Here is a 10,287-nt window from a genome sequence, read left to right as displayed (position 1 = left end):
CAACCCCTTTTTAATGTACAGAGCTACGTAATATGCTGGCGCTATATAAATCCTGTTTATTAATATTAATAATAATATACTGGAGCAGGCCTGAGAGTGAGGAAAACTGCTTTGGTTTACCACAAAAGACCTTACTTGTCTGTCAATGTATTTTTTTTTCTCCCTAAATGTCTACTAAACTGCATATGCATAGCTCAGGGTACAAACCAATTTTTGGGATAAATTATAGAACTAATAAGATTGTGAACAGGTATGATTTTTTTTGCAGAAGGGACAGGCACAGAAAACAAACTTACCTGCCTACACTAAGCTGTACATGAAGGATTTGCCAGGTATCCCGACAATATCCTTTCTAACTTCTGCATGCATGCAGTATTTGAATCTATGTTTTAATATTAACAAAACATAAAAATTGCAAAAAATGTCCACATTTTTGTATGGACCACTAAAATTTTTTTGAACCACTGGTTGGCGACCACTGCCTCAAAAGTATATCTGCCTTTTTTTGTTTTGTTTCATAGAGCCCCTAGTCAGGTTTTTTTCTCTCTGCTGACAACTGTCCTTTTACAGTGATCACTAGAACAGTATTTGAAGGGTTCTGATAACATGTACGAGGGGATATCACATCACGCTGTGTAAGCAGAAAAAATATTGTGATATTCCCAAGGATACAACTTCTTCTTTACATATTCTTATGCAAACTTTAGGAAAGTCCCCAGAATTTGGAAGCCATTGGTAACGATGTTTGTGATGTGTATCTCAGCAGCTGCTTTGCATGTCTTTTCCAGGCCCACTACCCGCTTATAACATATAGCATGTGATACAATCTTTTTGTTCTATGCCAGTTGTTTATTTCTTATTTAAATGTTTGCAAAAATTGTCAGTAAAGCCCACACATAGTGAATATCGTAGGGGAAATAAACTTTATGGTGCGGGTGCACTTTTGCCATTATTCTGCAAGTATCCCGTGCAAACATGCTAATTGTGGCACACACCTACCTTCTTCTGATCGGGGATGATGAGTCCAAGATCACGTCACTGCTACATTAGAGAGATTTACTCTGATTGCTGTCCTGCTGACATTTTAGTAGCAGACAAGGAGTGACGAGGAGTCTCCAAATGTGGAGCCTTTTTAGATTTTTATTGCTGTTTGCATTGCAAAGTATTTCTTCGCTTCCTGTCTGGTAAACCATGAAACAGAAAGTGAGGGAAAATCATAGTCCTGGAGAGCAGTAAAACCAGACAGAGGTGATATGTTTGCCACTAAACAGTGAGTTAAGACAGAACTATACTCATTGGTAGGTGGTGATCTTTTGCCATATTCAGGAAGTGTGCACAACATACCTGCCGATTGTGGCACAGACACACCTGTTTGCAGGCACCCTGCATAGATGACAGGTTCAGGCTCCTGTTATCACTGTGCACTAGAGGTTTTGAATTTAACCTCTAGTGCTTGGGGATCGCATACAGGAGGATTCCCAGGGCTGCATGAATGAATGCAGCCCTGAGAATCCACTGCAATCCTGGGGCACTAGAGGTTAATTAATTAACCTCTAGTGCTCAGGGATCGCAGTGGAACTGCAGAAGAACTCCCAATGTAGTTTCTCCCATGAGAGTTCATCTGCAGTTCAGTTCCCACAGTCACCAGGCTGATAAATACAGCCCCATGACCATGGGAACTTTGCGGTCACAGCTGATTGGAGGAGGCATGGAAGAGCCTCCAATCAACTTTTGCTGCAAGTGAACTCTAAATGAAGCTTCTCCATTGAGAGTTCATCTGCAGTTCCGCTGCGATCCCCAGCACTAGAGGTTAATTAACCTCTAGTGCCGGAGATCGCAAACAGGAGGATTCCCAGGGCTGCAACACTAAATGCAGCCCTGAGAATCCACTGCGATCCCGGGGCACTAGAGGTTAACTAACCTCTAGTGCCAGGGATCGTAATGATTTCCTCAATCCTTCCAATGGTTTTGCGAAATTGGTTCGCCAAAATTTTGCGAACCCATTGGAAGTTCGAGGAAATTTTCGCAAAATGATCAATCCCTTAGTGATACACTGAGAGTTACTGAGGTAATTGCCGAGCCAGGTAAGTAAATATAAAGTACATAACAACCAAGCCAATTATAAAGCAATGACTCACTTGGTATATTGACCCAAAGGTAAATGGAATAGAAGATCAAAAAATTGGATTCACATCATATGCCGAATCAATGATGATGGAGATTGGCAGATTATATATGCTCTATGATCCAGCAGATCAAAGAGATACAAGAGTTTATTAGGCGGTACCAATTAATTGAAAGTAAATATTAGAGACAAAAATTGGTTATTCTTACTTGGACGGTATATTAATGACTGTTGTTGGTAATTACATTTGCTTGTTGATCTATAATCTATAACAGTATCAGAGTTAAATAGCAGATAATAAGTTGGAATGCTCTGCGATAAAGTTCCTAGGAGTCGTACCTGGGTTAAAGGTCCTGAGGGGATATCATTGTATAATTATACATAGTTTTATGACTTTTTTGGGGTCTCATTGTCCCCTGAAGAAGCCCACTGGGGCGAAATCCGTTGGGGTCACTCGCTCTTCAATGAACGTTTCTGCATTTATGTTGGCCACCATGTTGTGTCTTCAAGTAAAAAGTGTAACAAACCTGTGTCTCTTGTCTCCAAAAGCAAGAGTTTGTTACACACCTTATCTGAGATTACAGCGCTGTCTACTGGCGTGACTCGAGTTTAAACCAAGATTTTTCTTCCAATGACTTTTTGAGTGGAAAAAAACTCTGCTATATTCAATGTAAATGTAAGCTTTAGCTTATTCTCTGACAAACCATGCAGTTTATCCATCATACTTATTATTCATCGTATTTTTAAAGTACTTGGAATTGATCCCAACAGTTATTTGGCCAGGGAAAGAGGAAATGAATCAGCAACAGAAAATAGCATGAAGATGCAAGTGATTAGCTGGAGACATAACTGACAAAGCAATCTATAGTCATCTATCAATTTATGGTAATCTATATGTCAGGGGAATGATCCTGGCCTGGATAAATGATTACCTTGGAGTAAAGTTTTCATACCAATGAAATGTCTGCTTATATTTCTGCACTGTTCAGACACCTCCCCAGGGCAAGACGCAAAGACTGGTGGAATGGCAATGATGCGTGGTAGCACATATAAGAGATGGTAAATCATATCCTGCCAGCATCTGCACATACATTGCGCACCAGAAGTCATTTAATAATAATTATATATCCAGACCAGGATCATTCATCTTGGCTTTTACCTTCTGGGGTAAAGTAGTGTTCCTTACTACAAGAACAGTCTCACCTTTTGGTGCTATTTTTTTTTTTTACCAGGATCATTCATCTTGGCTTTTACCTTCTGGGGTAAAGTAGTGTTCCTTACTACAAGAACAGTCTCACCTTTTGGTGCTATTTTTTTTTTTTTTTTTTGTAATAACAGTTGATGTGGCAGAAATATACTCAGATCTTAAAACCTGACAACATAAGATTTTTGTGGATTAAGAGGTGTCAGCCCCGCCCTTTTTATTTTGCCTAAATACTCAGCTACCCTCACATCTCTTCAACAAAAAAGGCTAATAAGTCTCTAGGCCAAAATAAGAACTAAGATAAATATTTGAGATAATACAGTGACAAAGGGTAGCTCTGAATTTTTGAAAAGATCTTGAAAAAATTGATTCAGAGTGTGGAAAGGTTAGAATTTTGTCAGTTCTTTTATTGCTGTGTGCGTCTACATTGCAGACCCTGTCTGTCCCAGTGTGTATTATCACTGAGACACAAGATGATAGGGAATTCAAACAATGTATACTAAAATATTGTATTGTGTACTATTTAATGTACAGCTCTGCGTAATATGTTGGTGTTATATAAATCCTGTTTAATATTATTATTAATAATAATATTAATAATAATAATAATAATATTGTATTATTATTAATATTAATACCAATATTTGTATTATTATTAATAATTATTATTATTATTATTATTATTATTATTAAACAGGATTTATATAGCGCCAACATATTACGCAGCGCTGTACATTAAATAGGGATAGTTGATATAAAATATTTTACTACAGTATTTGGTTCAGAATCTTTTTTTTCTAGATTTTCCTCCTTTAAAATTGGGTGCGTCTTATAGGCCGGAGCGTCTTATACGCCGAAAAATACGGTACCAATATTTGTATTATTACTTATATTATTATTATTATTAATATTAATAATAATAAGTACAGATAGGGATTACTCCAATAGGAACAGCTATTCTGGTGATAAATGTTCAAAAGGAGATCTGTTTTAGCTTTGTGGACAAAAATTTGCTGTGGTATACAGGTGATGTGGATTTTTTTTATTAACGGGACCACAAGAAATATATATATTTTTTTTTATTTCTACTTTACCTTTTTTGGTCTACTTTACCAATTCCAATTTTAAAAGAACAAGACAATCATATCAGCTGATCACAATATTACCAACCCAGTGTAGAAGTTGAGCAGTCACAGCCTGATTTATTAAAGCTCTCCAAGGCTGGAGAAGATACATGTTAATCAGTGAATCCGGGTGATCAAGGAAACCTGGAATGGATCTGGTCCACAATGCAAAACATTTGCTAGCAAATTTCTTTGAAGAAATCCATTCCAGGTTTGCTGGATCGCCCAGCTTCACTGATAAAATTGTATCCTCTCTAGCCTTGGAAAGCTTGAATAAATCTAGTCCATTGTCTGCACCTGTCCTGCAGCATTCCCCTGCTATACAGTAGTCACAGCTCAGAACTGTGTTAGCGCGACATCTGGCTGCACAGGACAGGAATAGCAACTGTGTGTCACGTGACCAGGAAAAAGTTTGCAAACTTTTGAAAAGTTGATTAAGTAATCTTTCATTAATACTGCGATGTGTCTTCAAACAGGCAAACAGTACCAGCTAGAGAATATTTACATTTTTTGCAAATTATACACTGCGTTTTATTTATATGATACTAAGCCTACGTGGGAGATGGGAGGGGAAATCGTCAGGGCGAGACACCGCCCAGCCATGGTTGTCGTGCTCATTAATCCCGGGTGAGTTGTATTTTACATTACGGAGAAATATTACAAATAATAGAAATATGTGTGTAATAATGGCAGTGATGTGATAGTGTGTGCCTGTACCCCTGATTATAAGTGTCTGTGCTGGGGGTGATCCTCCATGTGAGTGTTAGAGCCCCCACGTGTGTGTCTGATCCTGGGCCCAGCATTGCATGTCCTCATCTGCTGCACCCAGACAGAAAAGCATGCATCACCACAATCAGCCATCATGGCTTAATTATTTTTAGCATTGTATAAATCAAGGAAGGGTTAAAACCCAAATTAAATTGTATTTTTTGTTTTTTTTTGCTATCTGCTCTCCAATAGTAGAATTAAGATTTCCTCCAACTAGTAGGAAATCAGACCTTTCTCTCTGAATATTGAATTACCCATCACTTTTTTTGTGACGGTTGTCATTAGGAAGGTTTAAGTGGAACTAAGCTCTTCGGGACAGGTCCTCTCCTCCTGTGTCCCTGTCAGTATCTGTCTGTCATTTGCAACCCCTATTTAATGTACAGCGCTATGTTAATATGTTGGTGCTATAAAAATCCTGTTTAATACTCACCTAACCCTGTTCCATTGCAGGGTGCTAGCATTTACTTCTTTATTTCTTGTAGGTGATCTTTGGACAGCTTGGTTGGATGACATAACTTCCGCAAATTTATTTCTGGTGTATGTGCAAGGGAAGCCAGGATTGCCAGGTTTCCCTTGCAGCCGACACGGAGCCATGATCAGGCAGGAAGGAACAGTTATTGCAGAATGAACATTTTCTGTCCCTTTCTGCAATAACCACCTACCTAAATCACTAACCTTCAAAGTGGGAATTAGTTCCACTTTAAATCTCTCCAGCAAGCATAGATAACAATAAATCCTAAACAGGGGGTTTAACCCTTTCATTCTTTATCCAAGAATAACTAAACCCTCATCAAAGATTTTATGTAATGCATTTCATTTGTGATGAAAATGCTGCTTTTTAATTCTTTTTCCACAATGTACCTCACTGCATATATGTACAACATCATATTTTTTTCTGCAGGGTCCTACACAAGGTCGCCCACACCAGATGGCTGCTAATGGAACAGAGAATTAAGGTAAGTGATCAGTCTTGTGACTGTTAAGCATATCGGAGGTACATAGTCAGTGATGAGAATTGTACTCCTGAATATACTCATATTGATGTATTAAGGATTTACCTGAGACTATGTACTATGTTTTTTCTTTTACAATTTGATCAGGAAACTTTGAGATACTTGTGTTTGTACTCCCTAACTTTAGTACTTGAGATCCTGATACCATTTGTGATTAGGTATTGGTCATCACCAGTTATGGCATTCTCACTGGTGCCCAAGAGTAAGGCTTAGAGGGGTGGAATGGGGCTGGCTCTTGGTTTTTGTCTGGGCATCTGTGGCTCTCTTCCGGAAAATGATCCGGATGGTCAGGCAGCCAAAGATGATTAGGGTGTGTTGACAACTTTTGGCCTTATATTAGGCGGGAAGGAAAATCTTAACAGGTAAATAGCCATCATTTAAAACACCTCCAGGATTTAAAAAAGTCTTGAGGTTCCTTCTATGTGTACTTGTCCCCTTGCAGCCTCTTCCATAGTAAACTCCCAGTAATAGTCACAGACCCTGAAAGCTCCCTATGCAATGCTCCGCCAATAGTCCAGCATTGTGAGAATGGTCATTGCCCTCCAACACCTGGACGTCAGATAGGAGAGGAGAATACTGGCCACCAGACTGAGATGGATAAGGCAATAAAGTCATTGTTATGTTCCCCCTAGACCTAAATGAGCAAAAAACCCTTGAAATCGAGGAGCTCCATTACAAAGGAGTTTTTTCCCTCATTTTACCCAGAGCTAAAATTAGGTTTTCTGTGGAGTTAGGCTTTAATTATCATTTTATGTAACTATATTGGTATTATTGTGATTTCCTTTCAGTACATGACGAGTCCATCATCCTCCCGTCAGTGCCATCTTGCAAACCTGACTATGACTGAACAACATCTCTTACGGAATGGTACGTATAGTCTGATGTATACTTATTATGTATAATAGACAGAAGACACTAGTAGCCTGTGATGAGTTTTGTACTCCTGACAGGAGATTGTCTCCAATGAAAGCTATAAAGGATTTACCTGAGGCTACAGGTTCGATGGTTCACTGTCTATGTGTTGGGGTGATGGCTGTGCCAACTTTTTGCAAACATTTTGTTTTTTCTTATATATTTCTGCACACATTACCATGTTCATATTATGATTTTTTCCCAGAACATGAAGTCCCTATAAGTTCTTATTGTGGATCTATGATGTCTCTTTCACACTGGTGTACGCCATAGTAAGTATAGTTTATTGTGTGCTGTGTATTCCATAGGAGTCCAGTAGCCTGTGATGAGTATTGTACTCCTGACTGGAGATTGTCTCCAATGGAAGTAATAAAGGATTTAGCTGAGGCTACTCATTCTACCTCCTATTCATAAGAATTTAAAGTCTAACACTGCTGGTCATTAAGAGGATTCCAGTGGTCGAAAGGATCTCCCAAAAGTTATTATCTGTAATAGTCTTCATATCCTAATGTTACACAATATGTCATACCGCAGTATTTTGTCAGGAATTTTTTTGCAGTGCACTTATTAAAATTGTGTTCATTTTTTCCCAGAAGGTGTCCATGGTCACCCATTGGTTCTGATTGTTGCTTTAGGACATTCCTGGTGTTTAGGAAAACCATGGTAAGTGTCAACTAATGTATAATACCCATAAAATACCAGTAGCCTATGATGAGTTCTGTACTCCTGACAGGAGATGGTCTCCAATGGAAGCTATAAAGGATTTACCTGAGGCTACTTATTTTACATTTCATTACTAAGAATTGAATGCCTAATATTGGTAGTCATTGACGAGAATCAAATCATTGTAGTAGCTGGTGGTGGAATAAATTTCCCTAAAGCTAGTACTGCTGTAATAATCTCCTGCTTCTCATATCAGCAGTATTTTTTTCTGTTTTTCAATGTAAATTGTATAGATTTTTGTTGAAAAAAACTTAATAAAATATTTTTTTTCTAGTACTTGCCATCCATTGGTGCTGATTCTTCCTGTAAAACATCCCGCCTATGCTTTGTGCACCATGGTAAGTGTACTTTAATGGTTAATACCCAAACAATTCCAGTAGCCTATGATGAGTTCTGTACTCATGACAGGAGATTGTCTCCAATGGAAGCTATAAAGGATTTACCTGAGGCTACTTATTATACTTTTAATATCTAAGAATTTAATCACAGCACTGGTGGTCATTGAGAATTGGACCATTCAAAGGATTTTGTAGCTGGTGGTGGAAAGAATTGCCCTAAAGCTACCAATGCTGTAATAATCATCCTGCTCTAGTATCACATCTGTCCATATTTAATATTTTGTCTGGTCTTCAATGTAAATTAAATAGAACTTTCTTGAACTGCACTTATTAAAATTGTGTTTTTTTTCACTGCTTGAAGTGTCAATTGCCATCCATCAGTGCTGATTGCTGCTGTAGGACATCTCTTCTACGCTGGTGTACACCATGGTAAGTGTAGTCAAATTTATGATGCAAAAAAAAAAAATCAGTAGCCTATGATGAGTTCTGTACTCATGACGGGAGATTGTCTCCAATGGAAGCTATAAAGGATTTACCTGAGGCTACTTATATTTTTTATTACTAGGAATATAATACTTGACACAGGTGATCACTACCAAGAATTGGACCATTGTAGCTGGTGGTGGAAAGGATTTCCTAAAACTACCACTGCTATAAAGGTCTTCCAGCCATCGTGTCACATACATCATATCACAGTATTTTGTCTGGTTTTCAATGTAAATTTCATAGAATTTTCTTAAAACACAACTATTACATTTGTTTTGTTTTTTTTTCCCCAGAACTGTACATTGTCCTTTATCGGTGTGGATTGTGTTGCTGTAGGATATCCCGTCTATGCTGTTGTGAACCATAGTAAGTATAGTCTAAAGTATGATACCCAGAAAATTCCAGTAGCCTGTGATGAATTCTGTACTCCTGACAGGAGATTGTCTCCAATGGAAGCTATAAAGGATTTACCTGAGGCTGCTTATTCTACATCCATTTTATAAATATATGAAGCCCAATATTTGTGAAGTCTTAACAGGGATTGTACCATCTGACCTTATGATGTCATACTTGTCATATCACATGGATTTGGCTCTTTTTAATTAAAGTAAATAAATAAGAACTTGCTTGGAAAGCACTTATTAAAAGTTGTGTTTTTCTTCCAGAGTATGTAGTATATATTGGCATCCATCATACTGATCACAGAGGTATATGTAATACAGTCGGCTTTCTTCATACTGGCATACAAAGTGGTAAGTGTAAAGTCTGTGTGTAATTACATTTTACAACATTATTAAGACCAGTAGCCTGTGATGAGTATTGTACTCCTGACTGGGGAGTCTCTCCAATGGAAGTTATAAAGGATTTACCTGAGGCTACTTATCCTTCACTTTATTTATGAAACCTAAAATCAACAGTGCTGCTGTGTCCTTAAAGCCTGAAAGATTTGGTTGATATACCAGAATCTAATTCAATGTATATCATGTTATATTAAAGTCCATTAAGTTCAACCACTAGGAAAATGAACATGCTAAAATACCTGCATATTCTAGACACACCTATACGCACATTGAAAACACCAGGAATTCCAACTGGATCCCCTGCACTGTGAACACAAGTTAATTGAAGTTTTAGTTTTACCATTTAGGTGAGCTGAGATTTCAAAATTTACCTCCTGCCACAATCTTGTGCTGACAGTTCTGATTATGTGGCATAAAAGGTTGGCTCATGGATGTTACTGTAATTCCTGGAAAACACCAATAAAAAACTAATTTGTGTTTAGGTGTTCGAGCAGAGTTATCAGACTGATAAATTAAAACCTAATAGAAGGGATTTCTCCTGGAGCCAATGCAGTTTATTCCCACTAGTGTTTTCCACGTGATCATTGTTGTGAATTATAGTTCAGGGTGGCCCATTCTATGTTTAAACAGAAGACATATGACACTTCGGTTTTATGATGATATGATCCTCATTAGAGCAGTAAATTTCTGTAGTGCTTGGTTTATTATTTCCGCCATCAGCTAGGTACATCTCTTAAATTACCTGACACTGCTCTATATAATACACACACACTATTTATGATCATTTTTGGGTT

This window comes from Pyxicephalus adspersus, chromosome 5, assembly GCF_032062135.1.
Source record: "Pyxicephalus adspersus chromosome 5, UCB_Pads_2.0, whole genome shotgun sequence".
NCBI lineage: Eukaryota > Metazoa > Chordata > Amphibia > Anura > Pyxicephalidae > Pyxicephalus > Pyxicephalus adspersus.
The sequence above is the reverse complement of the archived record's forward strand: the minus strand, read 5'-3'. Positions refer to the sequence as shown.